Source organism: Puma concolor, chromosome B4 (assembly GCF_028749965.1).
Source record: "Puma concolor isolate L17-30 chromosome B4, mPumCon1.1.hap2, whole genome shotgun sequence".
In the NCBI taxonomy this organism is placed as follows: Eukaryota; Metazoa; Chordata; class Mammalia; order Carnivora; family Felidae; genus Puma; species Puma concolor.
In genome coordinates, this window is record NC_141673.1 from 34864269 (window position 1) to 34888764 (window position 24496).

The window sequence follows — 24496 nt, forward strand, 5'->3', positions numbered from 1 at the left end:
CATTTTCCCTGATCCTTATAGGCATAACATTAAACTAACATATTATTAAATATGATTGCACACTGCTGTTCCTTGAAAGATATGCTATTATACCTCCCTCTACTTTTAAGTTCTGCAAATTAGTTTGGCTTAAGTCCAAAGCAGCACCAATACTTATGCATTATTTAATTTAAAAGCCCTGAAATCAATTTTTAATCCTCAAATATTGTTATTTTCAAAGGAAATATGATCTTCTTGGCTTTATTTCCTACAACAAACAAAACTATTCTAAGAAATTATTTGACAGAACTTGTAAATGTAATTGGACTGTGGTATACTAGCTTAGAATTAAAATTGCCCTCTGTTTATTGCAGAGTAGTTTACACAAGTTTTTTTTTTTTTTTTTCCATGTAAAAACCTGGGCTAGGTAAACTCTGTTACATTTAGAACTTTTTATGATAAAGTACTCGGTATTGTAACAGAATTACTGTGTTCTCTGGAAGGCATGTCTTCAAAAACATATTCCACGTTCAGCTTCTTAGACCTAACGTGATTGTCTTTTAAATTCTTTATTGTGGTGAAGCACAATATCAACTTTCCAATTATTCAAGTTGTGGCTCATAGTAAGCCCTTACTCTCCTTTGGGAAACTAAGTCTATTAACCACAAAATGCCTTGGAATTGTTCTTTTCAGTGTTTCTCAGCGATGTTTTTCCCTTTCCTGGCATTGTTCTAGAAGACCTTTAGCACTTCTTAAAACACTGCAAAGACCATTGTGATGCTTGCACAGACTTAGCACTTAGCAAATGTTTACTGGAGAGGGTGAATGAACGAATGAATTATTCTTTCTCCAAAAATCTGTTATGATTCGCTCCCCCTTTTTTTATGTCCTTAGGCCATACATCTTTAGTACTACGATCAAATAGATCACCAGGACATAACTTAATTACCTTTGCAATCTCATCTCTTAACCATATCAGACACATATTTCATTTTCCTCTCAGGAATAAACTTCATTCTCACAACTGTGTGCTTTTGTTAATATCATTCTCTTAATCTGAAATAGGTTTCCCTAAATTTCCTATCTGGAAAAATCCCATTTTTCTTGCACATCTCATTTTCACTCTATTTCATAATAATTAAGAGACTAAACATATATCTGCTGTAAGGCATAGGAATTTCACTCCTAGGAATTTACCTAAGAGAAATGAAAATATATATCAATGAAAACAAGTGTGAAAGGATATTTATAGCAAACGTATTCCTAATAGCCAAGACTGGAAGTAGGCCAGGTATCCATCAATAGACGTATGGATAAACACTGTATATTTATATTCATACGAAAGAATGCTACTGAGTAATAAAAACGAATGAACTACTCCCACAACATGGGTGCATTTTAAAAGTATATTTCTGAATGAAGACATAATAAAATATTACTACTGTATGATTTCATTTATATGAAGCTTTAGGGAAGTAAAATCTGAGCTAACTGCAGTTGTCGAAAAGTAATATGAGTAAAAAAGAAATAACTTATTGTAAGCAACTGCAATTCTTGGGTGGTTAGTTATACAACAAGGTTACTAATACCAGCATAGCTAGGAAACATATTTTTAAAGTATAAAATAATGTTATGCCCAACTCTCGATTTGAAATTTGGTTGAAATAAAGAATAGGCTCTGAAAAATTTCTTTTCCAAAATGACGAAAAAGGAAGAAGGCAACCTAAATAGGCAGATTTTTTAGAAGCCCTTGGAAAAAACCATGAATTACCTCTGAAAGATTACGAGGCCCAGATGGTTTCACAAGCTAATTCATTTCAGTCTTTTAAAGAAGAGATACTTCCAAGAAGGTATATACACATGAGTAAAATGTAAAATCTACCCAATTCATTTTGTAAAGTCGGCACAGCAAAAAACACCAAAAATATCACACACACACACGCACACACACACCTCATTTATGGTTAGAAATGTTATATGGTAGATTGGCTGTTTTCAATTTGACCCCATCATCACTTCCCTAAGGTGGGCACTACATTTCTAAGAATTTCCTTCTTTCAAGACTCTGAGGGTTTTCAAGTAGGAGAAACACATGTGTAATTTGGAAAACAGAAGTGAAGTGGCAATCCCCACTCTCAGGTCGCTCAGCCGGATGCTGCGGCTTCTTGGAATTCCTTGTGAGTTTGGAAACCTCCAGCAGCTACATTGCTTCAGGCTGAATTGTTAGTGAGTGTTTCTCTAATTCTCTGGCTCTAGTGATCTAGACCTTTACTCCCCTGCCCCAATGCCTTGCACGTTTATAACGGCTCTGCTCTGCTGACCAAAATAAGACTAATAAAAATGTTCATACCAGAGTCGTTCTAAGGGAACGGAATCGTATGGAGGGTAGTCTGGAATTGATTCTAGAATTTGCTTCTGTTTAAGGGCTTTGCAAAACCCCCTGCAATGGGTAGAAGGGATTCTGATACTCTCTAATATTAGGAAAGAGACTAAAAAACAGCGACAAAACTGAGTCTGAGAAGTCTTAGTATGGACTCAAGCTATAGGGGTTACAAATTTACAATATTTGAACCTCAAATATTCGGTATTTGATTTAGATTTCAACTGTTTTTGCTCCGTACTTAGTTGCCCATGAATGATGTGGCTCCTTTCTAAATACAAGCTTCTCCCTTTATCTCTCATTACCATATAGTGAGTAATTTTTCCTGTGTTTGTCTTGGGGTTCTTCACACAACAGAGACTGTCATAATCATGTTTTTATTTTACAAAGTTACCATTGAAAGGCCTGGAAAATTCTCCACAGAAGATTGTTACAATGCAACTGTACTTACCCTTCCTGCAGGTTGGGAAACAGGTATTGTGGGGAAAATGCTGGGTTAGCCATTGGCCTCTCTGTGAGGAGGGGTGGCCCATATGTCAGACCCTGGCTAGGTCACCAATTGTTGGTTTGAAACTTCAGGAGCTCCCCAGGTGAAATCTGAAACTAGGCTGCCATACACAGAGTACAAGGAGAGACCCAAGAAACAGGCAGACTATTCCAGATTGGTAGGGGGGCAAGTTTAATAAGCAAGGAAGCTTACATATGAGGCTTGCCTAAGACTGCGACAAGATAAGTAAATCTTTAAGTTGCCCACCAGAATTTTTTAAAAAGAATTTCCATATTTTTTTAAGTTTATTTACTTATTTTGAGAGAGAGAGCAAGAGAGCGAGCACAAGTGGGGAAGGGGCAGAGAAAGAAGGAGAGAGAGAGAATCCCAAGCAGGCTCCGCACCACCACTGCAGAGCCCAATGCGTGGCTCAAATTCAGGAACCGTGAGATCACAACCCGAGCCAAATCAGAAGCTTAACTGACTGAGGCACTCAGGTGCCCCTGCCCACCAGAATTTTAAAAGTTTCTATAGAGGCTTTACTGGGGTTCAGTCACATATATGCTCCAGATGGTCTCAACAACACACTATTCTCTCAAGGTTGAATTCTTGAGATGTCTCCAGCTATGGGAACACATTCCAAGGACAGGGTTGTAGGTAAGGAGACTCTGATTGCCTGGGTCCAGTTCATGGGTCAACCAGCAGTCACACACTCTCAATGACCTCTTTTAACACCTACTTTCTAGAATCCAATAACCATGTTGCCTAGAGAAGTTATTTTCATTCTATGCTTTATAGGGCTTCTTCTATTAGCCCATATTTTTGGCTACTTAGAATGTTTTTATTCATTCATACCCCTTTTCTGTTAATAGTGTCTTCTTTCACTGGAAGAAGTCTTATCTGCTCAATATGATCATTATGGAACTATGAATCTCATTCCCAGAGCTATGTTAGTTGGTTCAGATATAAGAACATGATCCAGAATAACTAAACAAAAATAAACAAAACACACAGTTTCTTAAAAATCTATTTGGAGTAGAATTATACAATCATATGGACATTAACGTTTATGCTACATATTTGAACACTTAAAATCCATAATTAATAAGCTTACTCTAATAAATAAAATATATACTCTTTTGAGTTCAATATAAAGTATTTTTTAAAAAATGAACAAATACTAGACTACAAAAGACATCTCAAAAATTCCAAAAGAATTGACAATACAGAGATCAAGGTATCTCACTACAGTTTCCACATAAATGATTAGTAGTAAAATTAATTTTAAAGATATGCTTATAAATTATGCAGGTAAGAATTGAAATTACTTAAAAAGATCACTTAATTAATTTGTAGTTTGTAACTAATGTTGTACATATGGAGTAAATTATAATGTTGAAGCAATGTAATAGTAGTTGTTCAAATCCAAAAACTAGAGAAGACAACTAGAAGAAATATATAAATACAATGAGAAAAGAATTCACAAGAAAGCAAAAAGTACATTCCTAACAATATCAAAAGTTGATTATTTGAAAAAAGAGATAAAAGTTTAGCAAGATTGATAGAAAAGAAAGAGATAAAGTAAAAATAGTGCTATGGAGAAGTGCATGTATTTACAATGCATGTATAATGTAGGATTTAAAATAAAATAGTACTGGGGCGCCTGGGTGGCAGTCGGTTAAGCGTCCGACTTCAGCCAGGTCACGATCTCGCGGTCCGTGAGTTCGAGCCCCGCGTCGGGCTCTGGGCTGATGGCTCAGAGCCTGGAGCCTGTTTCCGATTCTGTGTCTCCCTCTCTCTCTGCCCCTCCCCCGTTCATGCTCTGTCTCTCTCTGTCCCAAAAATAAATAAACATTGAAAAAAAAATTTAAAAAAAATAAAATAAAATAGTACTAACAAATTTATTGAAACACACTAAAAAACTAGGTGAAATGAACAATTTAAAAGAAAGGAGTTACCAAAATTTACTCAATTATGGAAGAGTTAACTGAAATGAACCAACAGAAAAATTCAGTTAACAATAAAGTGTCTCTATTTACCATCTTCTTCCTACTCTCCTCAATTTCCCAGATGAGTAATAAACAATTTCTATCTTATGTAAGAGTATTTGAGAGACTAAGCGTGTAAACTCTGTATCTTGTTTTACAATGCTAGAATAACCTTGATTTTAAAAAAATGTAAGGTGAACATAAACAAATCACAAATAACTTCATTTTTTATATAGATGAAAAACTCTAAATTTGAAAAAGTTGGATTTATCGATTTAAATAAAAAAAATAGTAGTAAGGCAAGAATTTGCTATCTCTGGGTCTCCTCTCTGTTCCTCAAACATGCTAGGTAAACTCCTCTTAGGGCCTTTTCACTGACTGACTCTTCTGCCTGAACATAAGCAAGGCCAACTTATGCGAGTGCTTCAAACCACTGCTCTAATAAGATCTCAGTGAGACTTAACCCTGATCACTCAGTTTAAAATTGACGCTCACCCTCCTCCCCCTGAATCTCCTAACCCCCTTAGCCTATGTTACCTTTTTTAAAATTTTATAGCACTTAGCTCTTTTAAACATATAATTTATTTATTATGTTTACTGTAAATTGTTTGCCTTTCCTTGCCCCACCCCACTAGATTATAAATTTTATGAAGGTAGAGATATTTGTCTCTTTTGTTGATTGATATACTTCAAGCACCTAGGACTATGCCTGCTATATAATAAGTACCCAATAAATATTCATTGGATGAAATAGTTCATGATTTGAGAACTCAGTATGTTATTATCAGAAATGGTATATGCCAAAACACACTTCAATATGAAGAATATTTCTCAGTTATCACACATTACTCAGCTGTACCAGTGGAAGAAATATTGAAATATTTTCATACTGCTGGAAATATAGCTGTGCCTAAGTCCCCCAAGTGCTTCCTTTCTGCTACTTTAGTCACCCTGGCTCCCTTCCTGGGATACTGGTCCTCTCTAGGCTTAATTTCCTTTGGTTAGTGACAATTACAGTTATTAGTTACAGAAAATTAAATACTTTTAAGATCACCATTTTTTAAAATAAAACATGGGAAAAAAAAAGGTAATTGAATGAAATCACCTGAGGAGAGTACGGAGAGAAAAGAAAGAAAAAAAAAAAAAAGACATAAGGACCAAGGACAGAGCCCCAAAGCCATTAACATTTAGAAAGAGAATATAAAGAAGATGGATAGAGTTATGAAAGATGTAGGAAAAAAAATTGCAAGCATTTATTTTCATAAAAGTCAAAAGAAAAAAACTTTTTATTTGTCCTGTTTTCCTCAAATGATTGTTGAAATTGTTGAAACAATATTGTTGTGAGTTTGTAAACCACACCAACTGATTTGATTGCTTTGACATTTGTCAACTTAGTTACCCCATCCTCTACCTATAGAGAAATCAGTTAATCTAGTAACCTTGCTTGTGCCTCTTAGCTCTTCATCAGCCAAGAAAATGTAGGAGGACTAGAATATTCACCAGATATTTTGGGATTGTGCAGACTTTGGTGTCATGAATATTTGAAACTATGTATCAAATAACTTTTAGTATGGGAAATAATATAATAAATTTTTATCAGAATAAAAAATAATTTCCACAATATACTACATATATAACAAATAAGAAAATGAATTAACATAAACTTATAGTGTAAATTGATTTAAATATTTTCTTTTAGTACTGTAATTTTTAAATCTTTTTTTTTTTTGGTAAATATTTGCAGTGTATTTCTGAGCACTGGTGCTATATCTTCAAGAGTTTTTTTTTTTTATGTTTATTTTTGGAGAGGGGAGGGGCTGAGAGAGAGAGAGAGGGTGCGTGCCCTTGAACAGGGGAGAGGGAGAGAAAGAGGGAGAGAATTCCAAGCAGGCTCCATGCTGTCAGCTCAGAGCCAGATGTGGGGCTCTATCTTGTGAACTGTGAGATCATGACCTGAGCTGAAATCAAGAGTTGGATACTTACTCAACTGAGCCACCCAGGTGCCCATATCTTTGGGGAGTTTTATATAATATTGTCATTTTGAAGGATTTGGTGCTTATAAGTAGATATCAAATTCAGAAAGTGATCTAGATAGGGGTGGGTATTTATTTACAGTATCTAACAGATGCCTTCTAACTATAAACATGGACAACCAAAGTCTCGTCTTTTTTTCTTTTGCAATGTGTGGCTAATAACTATATCTACTGCTTAGGGTTGGTATAAGAGTTAAGAAAAATATGGCATTTAAATTATTCTGTACATTGCAAATGTACATACTTAACCTCAGATCAATACTTGCTAATATTAAATACAGTGTGGCCAAAAAGACTAATCTCCCTTTACTTGTAGGTTCAAATCTTCTAATCTTTCCCTTCTGCCTCTTCTCTCACAAAACACCATGTGGTCATTTGTCTTCCTGTGTGACAAAGAAAGCATTCAATAATTGTTAGCTAAAAGATATTAGCAAGTGAGTATTAGATCACTGAAGTGTCTTTATTGTTAAAATTTAGAAATAGATACTTTTTACCTCTTTGACTAGAGTTTCTAGGTTCTCCTTTGGAATCTTTCCACTTCTCACTCCACTTCTTATTTTTTTTTGATCAATTAATTTCTTTTTGAGAGAGAGAGGGAGAGCATGAGCAGAGGAGGGACAGAGAGAGAAGGAGAGAGAATCCCAAGCAGGCTTCACACTGTCAGCTCAGAGCCGGACTAGGGGTGAAAACTCACAAACTGTGAAATCACGACCTGAGCTAAAATACAAGAGTCAGATGCTTAACCGACTGAGCCACCCAGGCACCCCTCCACTTCTTATTTTCAAAGGTGCCTAGCTCTTGTGTTAATTCTAGATTTTCCTCCTGTTAAAATTTATTCATTCACTAAAGGTTTACAAGGTAGCATTAAAAAACATTAACTCTGAAGCCAACCAGATCTTGGTTAAAATCTCCATTCTGTCATTGAAATAGCTGTGTGGCTTTTTGCAATTTTTTTTTCTCTTGAGTATCACCTCTGTCTAATCTCTAAAATCACCTCATTAATTAATTGAGAAGATTAAATGAGCTAGTTTAAACTCCAGGTACTTAGTGGGAAACTTAATACCTGCTTTCTCTTATTCTCATTGGCTTCAAGACATGAATTAGTATTAGTCATTTTTGAGGGTATCACTCCACAAATATTTTGTGACTCGTAGCTTTGCACATGTATCTGAGGTAGATGTCAATTGTCAGTGAAAAAAAAAATGTGAGGAGGGAATATTTGTAGGCAAGTGGGCCTTCTTTGTACTTATATAAACCATTCTTGCAAGCATACAAAAACTTTCCCACAGATAAGCCTAATCCTGATTATGGGGGACATAGCCCTACTTATTTTCTTAAATTCTTCTCAGTTGTTATTGGTATTATTTCTACTGTGTATCAATTTCAGAATATAAAAAAAATTATATATATCAACAGAAATATTTGCCTGTCACCAGTATGTGAAGTAAAAAGCAAATTATACAAGATGTTCCATAAGAGGTTTATTGGAATTGGTTTTATTTTTTTTCCAGTGGGACATCTATCAGAGTATTTATTTACCCATGGCAGTGGGGCATCCAGGGAATCAGATCTAATTTAATATTTAAAAATATTTTAAAGGTGGGATTGGAAGAGACTGAGAAAAAGCTCTCTTGGCTGCAATAAAAGCTAAGGATTAGTAGCAGTGTTTTGACCTGAAATTTAGGTCTTGTGATTTCTTTCCAGGAGATTTCTCACTGCATGAAAAACCTGTCTGAAATGGCCTTGTTATTTAATTCAATCTTAATTGGATAAAAACCGTCAAAATCTGAGGGATTGTTGAAAGCCCCCAAAGTGCACAAAGGTATTTTTTTAATGGTAACATTAATCGTTTGGAAGTGAAAAAATGTCCTTCATCAAGTCACTGAACCTTTCCACTATAATTGGTTGTAGGCTTATTTTGCATTTCTTTCAATTTTGAAAGTTTCAAGGACATAAAATTTAATCTCTAGAGCATATGCCCTGTTTAGGGGAAGGTTCAGCCATTTTCAAAAGAAAGCTAAGCTTTGTGCTCATTGAGGTATATTTTAGAGATTCTCCACGTGGCTTAATTATGAGTACGTCTTGTTTGCTACAAGAAGTGAGTCAGCCTTCGTGTTGTAATGAGACCCCCTAGAGGAAGAGTCGGATGCTAAGGGACCAACACAGGGTGAGGACCAGCTCCCTAAAACAGCTTTCCTAACCTGGCCAGAATCCCTGAGCGCTATCAGGCCAACGTTGGGTGGAGAAGCAAATGCCCAGGTTGCTTTTCTTTTGCGAGAGATGTAAATGACCGGCTTGGGGGACACAGCTAGGGAAAAGGGTTCTTTGGGTCACCCACTTCTTCTAGTCCCGTCAGTGACTCTAAGAGAACATTGGAGGGTGTGAGACAGGACCATTTCTATTGTTATCCTCTTTGAGACAAAGGCGCGGGGCGGGCAACTGGTGCCTGTCCTTTGCGTTGGATGGGTTAAGGGAGGCTGGGATGGCAGGGGGGCGGAGGAGTGGGGGGGGATCCGTTCGGTTTTGCTTCGGAGCGGACTTGCTCGGTCGGTGCCGCCCCGGCCGGCCCATCCCGGGGCGCAGGGTGGACGCGGCTGGGCAGCCGCAGCGGCCTCTGCGTCAAGGAGCGGCGGGGCGGGGAGGTGCGGCGCCCAGCCGGACGACCCGGCTCCCTTCCCCCTCGGCGCCCGCAGCCTCCCCCTCTCCCCCGCAGCGGGTCGGCGGCCGCAGCGCGGGCGGGCCGGGCACGTGGGCGCCTCCGTCACACCCTCACTCACACCCTCACACACACCCGCGCGCACGCACCCGCGCGCCTGCATCTCGTGCTCCTTCCCTGGCCGACACACCGGCGCTCGCGAGTCCCTCGCAGCCAGCCCGCAGGGCAGCGACACCCCCACCGCCCCCCCGCTCCAGCCCAGCCCCAGGGCCCGCCCGAGGCCAGCGGCTGCTTCTCTCTGGACAGCTCCTTCGCGGCCTCTGTCGCAGCCACTTGGACCCGACCCTTTGGCCACTGCCGCTGCTGTCGGGACGTGGGAGAAGCGAGAGGCGCCCGGTGGAGACACGGGAACGGTAATGACACGCTCCTACAGCTAAGAGCACGGTTTTAGGCAGGGCGGGGCTCCCCGTTAGCCACCCCGGAGCCCGGGGACAGGGGCGCGAGCGGACTTGATGGATGGACCCCGGGAAGGACTCGAGCTGGGTCCTGGGGTGAGGGGGGGGGGGGGCGGGCGGCTCTAAAGCTTTTGAGGGTGAAGTTGGGCTCGGCGCGCGACCCTCCAGGCTGTGTCTTGCACCTGTGCACAATGGGGGGAGGAGGCGAGAGCCGCGAGTAGGGGAAGCACATGGGTTGAAACGTTCCGCCATCCTTCCTTCTCGTGGTGGAAATCGCCTACAGCATCCCCGAGAAACTAGTGGCTTCCAAGTCCAGTGAGGGCTGGACGTGGGGGCGGGGGGTCCGACTGGGGCAAGCCCGAGAGGAAAGTTGGTAGGGTCTGGACGGAGCGAGGCGCTTCCGAGGTTCTAGGGGAGTTAGCAGCCGATCCCCGTGCGGGTGGGCGGCGGGGCGGGGAGAGGAGCCAGGCTCATTTGTCATTCGCTTCTCGTTGCTTTTGGCCACCGCCGAACGCGATCCCCCGAGGCTGTGTGTTTTCACGTGACTCCCGTTCCCCCTAGCCTGAGGCATCCTGGATTAAGGGTCCTAAAGCGGGCCTTTCGCCGCACAGGGCACGTGGCTCCAGAAGAAAGCACAGCCTGTGTGTTTTTCTGCGCATCCAGGAATTTGAGCGTGTGGCGGTGAGATGGTGGTGCGGGGATGTGAAGGAGAGGATGGGCGGAACGGGAAACCCAGACCATTTCTACACCATTCGCTCGGCTCGTGTGTGCGTGGCCTGGGCAGAGGACGGTTTGGAGTACAGGGAGGGGCTTCCGGATCAAAACATGCAGGCATACCAGCCTCGTAAAAGCGAACGAATCGCAACGCCGAGCCGAGACATCCCGGGGACAGGCGTGGACCCACCCTGTCGCAGAGGCCGCAAGAACGGGAATTCTTTTCCGTTAAGCCGAGGAGCGGCGTTTGCCGCGCGTGGGAGAGGGAAGCCCCCAGGCTCGCGCTCCGTGGCGTCTCGCTCCCTTCCCTCCTTCCATCCTCTTCCTTCCCAGGGAAAGGCTGGAGTAAGACGGGGCGGGGTCCGCACTCCGGCGCGGTGACGTCAGCAGTGTTTGGGTGCTTATGCAAATGAGGCTGCGTTCGTTGCTCCCAGTCGGGTCGTTCCCTTCCAGGTCTTAAAGGTAGACCCAGCCTTTCTTAGCCTGCGTCGTTTGTACGGTTCACTGCCCGAAAGCACCAAGAGGACTGGAGGGTTCGCTTTGTGTACTGCGTTTAAGAGCCTCATCACCCAGTTTTAAAAACTGTTTATGCCTGGTTGCTTTCCGGGGATACAGGAAACAAACTGTTTGCTTTAGGAAGTATCATTCTCTGACGAAGCAACCTTGTAGAGGTTCTTACCCCCCCTCCCCCGCCGCATTTCTTTTCCGCAACAACAGTGTTGACATGCAGACCTACTTTTGTCTTTGACGCCTCCTACTAGTTTTGACTTATGTAGTAAGTGCTTAATAAGTACTTGATGCAATGAATTTTCCTTGAAGAGTGTCTCATTATATTCGGCATATTCGATCATCAGAATCATACTTTATTTTTGTGTGCGTACCCTTTGTATCCACATGATCAATGATCCGTGTTGATTTATTGGAGTAAAATATATTATTGAATTCATTGGACATTTTCATCGAAATGAAACATGTAATGTGTTCTTTTTTTCCAGGAAGGCAGCAATTAACACTATTCTGAAAGGAAGACAGTCTCTTATGTTGACAAGTTTTCTTTTCTTTGATCGTATGTTGTTTCTTGATTCCAGAATTACTGTGTACCTCCAATATATGTTAACTCAAGAGATAGTATTTTAATGGCATTAAGAAAGCTATTTATATGTGTTTCTAGAAAATAAGTGCTATGTCATCCAAATAATAACATAAGTAAGAAATACCGTCTTGGTCTGTTGAGGCTGCCAATAGCAAAATACCATACCCTGGGAGCTTTATAAACAATAGAAATTTATTTCTCATGGTTTTGGAGCCTTAGAATTCAAGGTACCAGCAGATTTGGTGTCTGGTGAGAGCCTGCTCTCTGGTTCATAGATGGCAACTTTCACTGTGTCCTCACATGTTGGAAGGAGCTAGTTAGCTCTCTGAAGTTACTTTTATTACCCCAAAAAGCCTCATCTCCTAATACAATCATCCTGGTGTTAGAATTTCAACATATGAATTTGGAATGGAGGACACAAACATTCAAATCATAGCAAATAGTAGAAGAATTTTTAAATTGGCTAATAGCTATTTGAGATACTAATAATCAAATGAAATGCCTTACTGGTCAATTGTCAACTTAAGTTAGAATAATTACTAAAACCTAAACTCTATGTTTATAATCATTAATTTACCCAGTGATCAGTGTTCAAATTTTGCTGTGTGCATGTTAGAAAATACCGTTGTCCTGTCATAAAATAAAACTTGTGTATAAATAGGTAAGAAATTTGTATTGTGTTGAACTCTGGGTTTATTTCCCAGGTAATTAAAAAGACAATGACTTAGAATGATAGACCTGAAAGAGACCTTGCTGATTATCAAAAGCTCTGAAAACTTTTGCTTCTCAATTTACTTCTCCACTTCTTTTGGGTAATGTGTTAACTCTTTATTACTACATACATATGCATGATTGGATATATTAATATATTCTATGCAGAGTAATATTAAAATGGTTTCTGAGCAGATGCCATTAACAGAATTCCATGGGCGTAGTCTGATACATGAAAACATTTAAAGTTACACGGCAGGACTCTTTATATTTATTTCCAGTTTCCCTTATAACTTAAAATAAACCCTAACTACTCTTCTGGATGCATATGGTAAACTTTTAATGAATTTATTGACTTAAATATTAACTTTGACCAATAGTGATTTACTTATATTTCTCTGTGAATAACAAGCCCCAGAGACTGGGCTACAGGGTGGTTTTGAATGAACGGTATCACTTGTTGGAGAACTGTTTTCAGTCTTGAAGGTCACATTATTTCCTTGTGATTAATGCACTAAGGTATCCTTTCACATAAGATTCATTGATTGTTATCTTTGAATGAAATGCTTACACTGGGAGTTGTTTCACTGGTCAGATTGACAAAGATAAAAAAAAAAATGACTCACTGTTCAAGAGGGCAGAGGGAAACAGGCAGTCTCATACATGCTAGTTGTAGTACACGTTGAGACAACTTTTATAAAGAGCCACTTGTCAGTATTTACCTAAATTATAGAAGCACATAACCTCTTATCAAGTAGTTCCTCTTCTAACAACGTATTCTGTAGATATGCAAATGCCAGATATACAAAGTCAGTTGCTTGAACATTGATTCAGATTATCAGAAATAACCTAAATGTATACTCATGCCATGGTCTATCATATAATTATTAAGACAAAACAAAACAAACAAAAGGCAAAAACGAGCAATTGTAATGAGAGCAAAAGTTTTTGAAGAATTTTTAACTGAAAAATGAAAAGGCAGAGTTATACATATAGTGACAGTTGTGTAAAAAAAACCAGGTTGGGTGGGTGGAAGAACACACCTATTAGCTTGAATATATACCAATACCTGTGGAGGACTTTGGTGACTTACAAGGAGATGGGGGTGAAACTGATATGCTGAGGGAAAGAATGGGAATACTTTTCACTTTATGCCATTTGATACTATATAACTGTATTACTTATTCCAAGGATAGATTAAAATATATTCTAAGGTGAAAACAATAGTTGGGGTGCCTGGCTGTCTCAGTTGGTAGAACATGTCGTGAGTTCAAGCCCCATGGCGCTGGGTGTGGAGCCTATCCAGGCATCAGATGCTGCCAAATGAGTAAGGTATAAAAGCCAATGAGTATTTTGGCTCCATGATTTTTTTAGTATCTGAATTTACAAGAAAGTCTCTACTTTGAACATTATTAATAGTAAAATTATATCAGAGCAGCAGATGAGATTTAGTGGAATCATTAAATTTATCCAGTTTTATTAGCATAAAAATACAAAGAAAATTGTTTTTAGTGAGTTGAGTAGGGTTTTAAAACAATTTTTATTTTAGATGGTTATAGATTCACATGTAGTTGCTCAAAGATAATACAGAGAGCTCTATGTGCTCTTCACCCAATTTCCTGAAAATGTAACATCTTGAAAAACTGTTTTACAACATCATAATCAGAATATTGACATTGATAAAGTCAAGTTATGGAACAGTTCCATCACTGTAAGGATCCCTGTGTTACCCTTTATAACTACAACCACATCACTCTGTTCTTCATATTTATTATTTTGCATTTCAAGAATGTTACCAAAATGGAATCATATAATATGCAACATTTTGAAGTTGGCTTTTTCCACTCAGCATAATTGTCTATAGATTCATCCAAGTTGTGTATGTCACTAGTTTGTTTATTTTTATTTTTGAGTAGTACTCCATGGTATGGATTTACCAAAGTTTGTTTAACCATTCACCCATTAAATGACATCTGGGTTGTTTCCAGGTTAGGGTTATTATGAATAAAGCTGCTATGGATACTCATTTACAAGTTTTATGGAAGATAAATTCTCATTTCTCCAGCATAAATGCCCAGGAGTGCAATTTCTGGGTTATATGATCGTTGCTTGTTTAGTTTATTCTCACCAGCAAAGTATGAATGATCCAATTTCTCTGTATGCTTGCCAGAATTTTGTCATCCCTATATTTTAGTTGTTTTGAGAGGTATGCAATGACATCTTATTGTAGTTTTAATTAGCATTTCCCTAATGGCTAATGTTGAACCTCATTTCATGTGCTCATTTGCCATCCACGCATTGTATTCAGTGAAATGCCCCTGTATGTCTTTTACCCATATTTTTAATTGTTGAGTTTTATGAATTTCTTATAGGTCCTAAATACAGACCCTTTCCCAGATATGTGGTCTGCAAATATTTTTCTTCCAGTCTTTAGCTTATTTTTTTGTCCTCTTAATGGGTTCTTTCACAGAGTAAAAGTTTTATGTTTTGAAGTCCAGTTTACCAAATTTTGCTCTGATGGATTTTGCTATTGATGACATATCTAAGAGCTCTTTGCTTAGCTCTAGATTGCAAAGATTTTCTCCAATGATTTATTTAAGACATCTTTATAGTTTTATATTTTACATTTAAACATTTTTTTCTGGCATTATCTGCTTATAGTTTTAGTATCAGAGTAATACTAGCTTCACTAGCTTCATAAAATGAATTCTGAAGTGTTCCATTACTTCTATCGTCTAGAAGAGATTGTGCAGAGTTGGTGTTAATTCTTCTTTAAATGTCTGATAGGGTTCCCCATTGAATCCAGGTAGGTCTAGAGATTGCTTTTGTGAGAGTTTAAAAATAATGCATTTAAGTTCATTAATAGATATAGAGCTATTACATGATCTGTTTGATATTGGGTAAGTTGTGGTGGTTCGTGTTTTTCAAGGAATTTGTCCACTTTATCTAAGTTGTTAACTTACGTGTATAGAGTGTTTTGCTACTCTTCCCTTATGATCAGTTTGATGTCTGCAGGTTTTGTTATTATAATTCCTGTTTCATTTCTGATATATAACTGCCTTAAACATAAGGCTGACCACATGGAACTTTACATGAGAATAACTAAATGTGTCTTTTAAGATTAATATTTATCTTACGGTTAACAGAAAATCACTGCATGGGTTTAAACTCATGTTAACATGAGTTACATCCCTTTTGCATGGGTCTAGCCCCTTTGTGAACAGTTCCTTGGACAATATTTTAAATTTCAGTAGAGTTAAATATTTATACTTCCAGTTAAATTCAGTGAATATTCAGTTTATCTCCCCCATAGGCAAATGTTTAAATTATCTGTTGCTACATCGCAAACTGCACCCCCCCACACACACCATTTTTTTTTTTTTTCCAATAGATTTGAAACAATGATTTATTTAGCCTCTTTAGCGTCTGTTACCTTTCTGGTATTATAATAACTTAAAACAATAATGAATTATTATTTCTTATTATTTTGTGTGTTGTCTGGGCTCAGCTGAGTACTTCATCTGTTCCATTTGGTATGTGCTGGCAGCTGGACTGGGGCTAGAATGTCAGTGCCTTTGTTCTTGTGCCTAGGGCTTCAGCTTAAATGGCTGAACAATTGGTGGCTGACTGAGACTTTCTCTCTCTCTTTCCATGTGAGATTTCTAGCAGGGCATATGGACTTTTATATATAGTGTCTGAATTCCAGAAGAGTGAAAGCAGAAACTTTCAAGCTTCTTCAGGCCTAGCCTTGGAACTTTCAGTGTCACTTCTGCCTTCTACTGGTCCAAGCAGGTTCAGTTACTTCCAGAATTCAAACTCAAGTTCAGGTACAGCCCAGAATTAAGAGAAGAGGAAATAGGCTCCGTTTCCTAATGGGAGGAGTAGCAGGCAGACATGCGCAGCATTGAGAGGAACTAAAAACATTCTTTTTGCAAACAATCTACTATGGGAAATAACTAAGAAAGATCATACTTGATATTTTATGATGGTCATGAGTAAAACATGGTGATGAATAAAACATTTGCCTCCAAATTCATTTTTCATGATAGGACAATACAACTATACAAATAAGTGTGATATAATATTCTATGCCTGTAGTCAGCTAAAAAATATGTCTACCTACTAATTCTTGGTACTTGTGAATGTCACCATATATGGAAAAAGAGTCTTGGCAGACATAATCCTCTAATGAAGAGATTATCCTGATATGTACAGATGGGTGCTACATGTCACCACAATGTCCTCTTACATGAAAGAGTCAAAGGGGATTAGATACACACAGAAGAGGAGGAGACAGTGTGAGGATGGAGGTAGTAATAGGAGGGATGTGGCTATAAGTTAAGGCATGCTGGCAGTCTCCAGAAGCTAGAAAAGGCAAGGAACAGACTATTCCCTAGAGAGGGAGGGACCTTCCCATACCTTGATTTTGGTTTATTGAAATTACTTTGTATCTCTGATTTCCAGATCTTTGAAGAATTCATTTATGCTATTTGAAGCCACTAAATTTGAAGTAATTTGTTACAGCATTCTTAGGAAATGAATATAGTGTCTAAATCTGAGGTGTTTTCAATATGTAATTTAAGTGTTTAGAAGTACTTTTGTCTATTTTTAAAATGTTTAAGAGATTTATTAAAATACTTAAGTGAGATTTAAACTCTGTCCTTGATTCATAGAAATCAACAAAAAATATATTTCAATTTATCGAAATTACCTTATAATTTTGCAATAATTGCCAGGTCACAGGAAGTTACAAAAGGAGGTCCTTGTGTACCCTTCACCTGGGCTCTCTCATTTTACAATCTTGTATAAATGTACAGTACAATATCAAAACCAGTGTATTGATATTAGGATAGCCGGAGAGTTTGTCAGGGTCCCTGCCTGTGTGTGTATATATGTGTATGGTTTTTTGCAGTTTTATCAAATGTGTAGCTTCCTGTGATCCTTAACCACAATGAAGACACTAAACTGTACCATCTCACAAGATTCCTTTGTCCTTTATAGCACACCCACTGGCCCTTCTCTCCCCTGACTGCTAGCAACCACTGTTCTGTGGTTCATCTACGTAATTATGTTATCTTACAAATGTTATATAAGTGAATAATTATGCAATATGTATCCTTTTAATATTGGCTTTTCCCCCATGCAGCATCATTTCCTTGAGGTTCATCCAAGTTATCGCATGTATCAATAATTCTTTCCTTTTTATTGCTGATATTGGATGACACGGATGTACTACAACTTGTTTAACCACTCACTCATTGATGGACATTTAGGTAGTTTTCAGTTTGGAGCTATTATAAATAAAGTTGATAAGAACATTTATGTGCAAGTTATTGCTTGAAAATAAGTTTTTATTTCTCTGGGATATATGTCTAAGAGTGCAAATTGCTGGTCAGTGTGATAACTCTATTATTAGTGCTAAAAGAAACTGCCAGCTATTTTTTAGAGTGGCTGTCCTATTTTATGTTTCTATCAGCTACATATGATTGATCTAGCCTCTTTTCATGCCTACCAACTTTTGGTTTCTTTACTTTTTAAAATTTGTTTTCAATTTTAGCCATCCTGATTGGTGTGTTATAGTCCACCTTTTTGGGGGCAAAATATATAAAGTTTAAGTTCGATTTTGTATTGTCATTTGCAAAAAATTGTTTCTCTTCTTTTGATTGGCTCTGTGATTTTTGTCATCTTTTTGCTTAGTGCAAACATTTTATGTAAAGGGGATATAATTTGGAAAAGAAATGCTTAGGTTGATTTCTGTATTGTTGAAATTTTCTGTATTACTTATGAAGATCATTAATTCTGTGTGTTGTAGAATCTCTTATTTTTTTTCTCTCACAATTATTCCATAACTATAAACGTCTCAAGATGTGTCATTTTTTTCTTGGGTGTTGCAATTGGTTTCACATTTTGTTTTTATTCGAATAGTCTTTACTTTTTATCCTATATATTAAGAATTAGAAAAGTAAATTTCATTTGGATCCACAGTAAATGTCAGACTCGGTGTTCATAATTGGTTCGTATTTAAAGAAAATTTTATTCAGTAAAATTTGTAATTGCCCAAGTCGGGGAGATAGTTTGCTGTTGTTCTAGTTCTTTATTAATAGAATATTAAGCTTGTGGCAAGTACCAGTAATTAGCCAGTGCACACATGTCTGTTTGAGTCCTCTCTTGTCTCTAAGATGCAAGTGCCTGCCTGTTATTTTAAGTCTGCATATTTTCACTGGAAATGTTAATTAGAGTTTAATTAAGTTACAAAAGAGGTTGTAACAATAGGAGCTAAAAAGTCTTGAAAGATAGGGTAAGAATTGCACAATACTTTGAGTTAATTATATAGTGAAGTGAAAATATTAGTAAGACTAATTAAGACAAATGCTGAGAATATTGTCTATTATATTAACAATATCAGGAATTAAAAATGTGGTATGATTACAAAGCCTACAGCTATTAAAAAACTGCAGAATATTATGAATCACTTTCTGCAAACAAATTTGACAATTTAAATGAGATGGACAAATTCTTTGAAAAATATAAGTCACCAAAAATAACACATGAAAAAGAAAGTCTCGGTAGCTGTATATCAATGAAATAAATCGAATTTTTAATTAAAAATATTCTCTGAAAGAAAACTCCAGGCCCAGATGGCTTTATGGGTGAGTGCTGCCAAGCACATAAGGAAGAAATAAAACTAATTCTACGTATATTCTCTCAGAAAATAAATGAGAGGCCATTTTAAAACTCCATTTATAAGTCTACCAAAATCATAAAAGCAAAATCCAAGAGAAAAAATTATTGATCCATGTTCCCATAAAGTTGAAAAAATCCTTACCAAAATATTTGCAAACTGATTCCAGTAACATATTAAAAAGGTAATACATCTTGACCAGTGGGTTTGTTTCATAATGAAAAATTGGTCTAAAATACAAAAACAATTGATGTTATTATATTGATAGATTAAGAAGTTATATGATTATCCTAATACAGGTAAAAAATTATGCACCAAAATTAAATAGTGACTCAGGATTAAAAAAAATAATAATGACCCTCACTGAACTAGGAATAAAAAGAAACTGTCCTAAACTGACAAAAGGCATCTATGAAAAAAAAAAAATCCATAACTAACATTGTACTTAGTAAAATATTGAGTACTTTCCAATTAGCATCAGGGCATAGATGAAGATGTCTGTTCTTAATACTTCTGTTCAAAATTTTAGTGGATGTCACAGCCAGTATGGTAAGTCAAGAAAAAGAAATTAAAGGTAAACAATGAGAGACCCAAACTGTCTTTATTTACCTTTAACATAGTGTGTATATAAAAATTCTAAGGGATCTTAAAACAACATCAGCTCAATTTCAGCATTGTTGCAGGATAGGAAACTTGTATTTAAAATGAACTTTTTCCAGAGAGAAATTAAAGAAGATATAAATAAATGAAGAGATATACCAAGTTCGTAGATTGGAAAATTCTATGTTTTAAGATGTCAGTGCTCCCCAAATGGGTTTATAGAATCAATGAAATCCCGGTCAGAATTATAGCAAGCTGGTTTTTTTGGTTGTTTTTTTTGGGTTTTTTTTTGTTTTGTTTTTTGTTTTTTGTTTTTTTTTTTTTTTTTTTTTTTGGTGGAGGGTTGTAGAATTAACCAGCTGACTTCAAATTTTATGTGGAAAGGCAAGGAAATAATCTCAAAAAAGACATTAAGAATGCTTAGGGTTGAGAAGCACTGAGTTAGAAATTTATTATGTTGATATAAAAATGTTTTCAATCTTGTTTTAAGTGCTTTAGTCTTTTTTTTTCTGAAAAATTACATACAAAGATAATTAAAGCAATACAAAGATAGGAGAATGAGAAAAATGTAAATATAAGTCCAAATTTAAGTAATGTAACATCCCCAACATTTATTGTGATGAATAGAAAGACACCAGTTGTTTTACATTTATAGTGTTGTATTATTCAGAGTTCTTTGTTTGAAAGTTGCAGAAACTGATGCTGGCTAAGAGGCAAAAATAAAGTAAAATAAGGAAGAAATACTGGCAAGGCTCAGGAGCTCAGGGGCTCAAAGGAACAATGGGGTGCTTGGCAATGAGATGGAAAAGGGCAAGAATGAAAGCAGTTCTTAAAAATAGGAACCAGAATCCATGACTACAGTAGTAGTTACAGCCTGGGCATAATGCCTTTGGAATTGAGTGAGATGCCAACCTTTTGATCTCTTTGTTCCTCTCCTCAAGAATCAAAATCCAAAGAGAGGAATTCTAACTGGACAAGTGTAGATTATTTTCAAAGATGGTGGCAATATTTTTCTCTTCTCTCTACTTGTACTTTTGCAATCTGACTTTGTTGCTCATGCCATCAAAAAGTGGTGTTTATCCATTCTGTAATCAATCTGGACTTAGATATGTGACTTGCTTTGGCCAGTGAAACATTAGCAAATGCTAAACAAACAAAGGCTTTACTAGCACCCACAGGTTGGGCTTACTTCTTTTGGCTAGAGTTGGAAGTCTGAGCTTATAATGTGAACAAGTTGGAGCTAGCATTTTGTAGAGACTACATATAGGAGAACCAAAGTGCTCTGGCTTATAGACTGCCTCCTGTCAGAATGTGAGTGAGGCCATCTTAGACCATCCTTCCCCACTTCAGTTGATAGATGACTGTAGTGGAGAAATGACCTGAGTCAAGACGAATGAAAGAACTGTTCATCTAAGCCTAGTTCAAATTGCAAACACACAGAATCATAAGCAACTAAAACATTTGTTTATTAAGTTTTGAGGTAATTTGTTATGCAGCAATAGAAAACTGTTACTAGACAACAAAGTGATGTTACAACAATTTAAACATATAGCATTGGATCTGGACTTACCATTGTTTTTTTTTTTAATATATGAAATTTATTGTCAAATTGGTTTTCATACAACACCCAGTGCTCATCCCAAAAGGTGCCCTCCTCAATACCCATCACCCACCCTCTCCTCCCTCCCACCCCCCATCAGCCCTTAGTTTGTTCTCAGTTCTCAACAGTCTCTTATGCTTTGGCTCTCTCCCACTCTAACCTCTTTTTTTTTTTTTTTTTCCTTCCCCTCACCCATGGGTTCCTGTTAAGTTTCTCAGGATCCACATAAGAGTGAAACCATATGGTATCTGTCTTTCTCTGTATGGCTTATTTCACTTAGCATCACACTCTCCAGTTCCATCCACGTTGCCACAAAAGGCCATATTTCATTTTTTCTCATTGCCACGTAGTATTCCATTGTGTATATAAACCACAATTTCTTTATCCATTCATCAGTTGATGGACATTTAGGCTCTTTCCATAATTTGGCTATTGTTGAGAGTGCTGCTATGAACATTGGGGTACAAGTGCCCCTATGCATCAGTACTCCTGTGTCCCTTGGATAAATTCCTAGCAGTGCTATTGCTGGGTCATAGGGTAGGTCTAGTTTTAATTTTCTGAGGAACCTCCACACTGCTTTCCAGAGCGGCTGCACCAATTTGCATTCCCACCAACAGTGCAAGAGGGTTCCCGTTTCTCCACATCCTCTCCAGCATCTATAGTCTCCTGATTTGTTCATTTTGGCCACTCTGACTGGCGTGAGGTGATATCTGAGTGTGGTTTTGATTTGTATTTCCCTGATAAGGAGCGACGCTGAACATCTTTTCATGTGTCTGTTGGCCATCCGGATGTCTTCTTTAGAGAAGTGTCTATTCATGTTTTCTGCCCATTTCTTCACTGGGTTATTTGCTTTTCGGGTGTGGAGTTTGGTGAGCTCTTTATAGATTTTGGATACTAGCCCTTTGTCCGATATGTCATTTGCAAATATCTTTTCCCATTCCGTTGGTTGCCTTTTAGTTTTGTTGGTTGTTTCCTTTGCTGTGCAGAAGCTTTTTATCTTCATAAGGTCCCAGTAATTCACTTTTGCTTTTAATTCCCTTGCCTTTGGGGATGTGTCAAGTAAGAGATTGCTACGGCTGAGGTCAGAGAGGTCTTTTCCTGCTTTCTCCTCTAAGGTTTTGATGGTTTCCTGTCTCACATTCAGGTCCTTTATCCATTTTGAGTTTATTTTTGTGAATGGTGTGAGAAAGTGGTCTAGTTTCAACCTTCTGCATGTTGCTGTCCAGTTCTCCCAGCACCATTTGTTAAAGAGACTGTCTTTTTTCCATTGGATGTTCTTTCCTGCTTTGTCAAAGATGAGTTGGCCATACGTTTGTGGGTCTAGTTCTGGGGTTTCTATTCTATTCCATTGGTCTATGTGTCTGTTTTTCTGCCAATACCATGCTGTCTTGATGATGACAGCTTTGTAGTAGAGGCTAAAGTCTGGGATTGTGATGCCTCCTGCTTTGGTCTTCTTCTTCAAAATTACTTTGGCTATTCGGGGCCTTTTGTGGTTCCATATGAATTTTAGGATTGCTTGTTCTAGTTTCGAGAAGAATGCTGGTGCAATTTTGATTGGGATTGCCTTGAATGTGTAGATAGCTTTGGGTAGTATTGACATTTTGACAATATTTATTCTTCCAATCCATGAGCAGGGAATGTCTTTCCATTTCTTTAAATCTTCAATTACCTTCATAAGCTTTGTATAGTTTTCAGCATACAGATCCTTTACATCTTTGGTTAGATTTATTCCTAGGTATTTTATGCTTCTTGGTGCAATTGTGAATGGGATCAGTTTCTTTATTTGTCTTTCTGTTGCTTCGTTGTTAGTGTATAAGAATGCAACTGATTTCTGTACATTGATTTTGTATCCTGCCACTTTGCTGAATTCATGTATCAGTTCTAGCAGACTTTTGGTGGAGTCTATCGGATTTTCCATGTATAATATCATGTCATCTGCAAAAAGCGAAAGCTTGACTTCATCTTTGCCAATTTTGACGCCTTTGATTTCCTTTTGTTGTCTGATTGCTGATGCTAGAACTTCCAGCACTATGTTAAACAACAGCGGTGAGAGTGGGCATCCCTGTCGTGTTCCTGATCTCAGGGAAAAAGCTCTCAGTTTTTCCCCGTTGAGGATGATGTTAGCTGTGGGCTTTTCATAAATGGCTTTTATGATCTTTAAGTATGTTCCTTCTATCCCGACTTTCTCAAGGGTTTTTATTAAGAAAGGGTGCTGGATTTTGTCAAAGGCCTTTTCTGCATCGATTGACAGGATCATATGATTCTTCTCTTTTTTTTTGTTAATGTGATGTATCACGTTGATTGATTTGCGAATGTTGAACCAGCCCTGCATCCCAGGAATGAATCCCACTTGATCATGGTGAATAATTCTTTTTATATGCCGTTGAATTCGATTTGCTAGTATCTTATTGAGAATTTTTGCATCCATATTCATCAGGGATATTGGCCTGTAGTTCTCTTTTTTTACTGGGTCTCTGTCTGGTTTAGGAATCAAAGTAATACTGGCTTCATAGAATGAGTCTGGAAGTTTTCCTTCCCTTTCTATTTCTTGGAATAGCTTGAGAAGGATAGGTATTATCTCTGCTTTAAACGTCTGGTAGAACTCCCCTGGGAAGCCATCTGGTCCTGGACTCTTATTTGTTGGGAGATTTTTGATAACCGATTCAATTTCTTCGCTGGTTATGGGTCTGTTCAAGCTTTCTATTTCCTCCTGATTGAGTTTTGGAAGAGTGTGGGTGTTCAGGAATTTGTCCATTTCTTCCAGGTTTCCAGTTTGTTGGCATATAATTTTTCATAGTATTCCCTGATAAATGTTTGTATCTCTGAGGGATTGGTTGTAATAATTCCATTTTCATTCATGATTTTATCTATTTGGGTCATCTCCCTTTTCTTTTTGAGAAGCCTGGCTAGAGGTTTGTCAATTTTGTTTATTTTTTCAAAAAACCAACTCTTGGTTTCGTTGATCTGCTCTACAGTTTTTTTAGATTCTATATTGTTTATTTCTGCTCTGATCTTTATTATTTCTCTTCTTCTGCTGGGTTTAGGCTGCCTTTGCTGTTCTGCTTCTATTTCCTTTAGGTGTGCTGTTAGATTTTGTATTTGGGATTTTTCTTGTTTC

The 24496-nt window shown here is 37.8% G+C and overlaps 1 protein-coding gene and 1 pseudogene across 3 annotated transcripts in view; one reads left to right on the plus strand and one right to left on the minus strand.

The window, feature by feature from the left end:
* Positions 1-9112: 9112 nt before the first annotated feature.
* LOC147579012 (uncharacterized) lies at positions 9113-11006 on the minus strand (annotated as a pseudogene).
* Positions 9427-24496, plus strand: part of SLC6A15 (solute carrier family 6 member 15) — a 44590-nt gene continuing 29520 nt past the window's right edge. The window contains exon 1 of one of the 3 annotated variants that reach the window (XM_086712714.1): positions 9427-9936. The gene's annotated coding sequence lies outside the window, so the exon portion shown is untranslated. Of the gene's footprint in view, positions 9937-10506; positions 10660-11061; positions 11468-24496 lie in introns of those variants that run through there. The other 2 variants (XM_086712715.1, XM_086712716.1) reach the window with 2 other exon arrangements.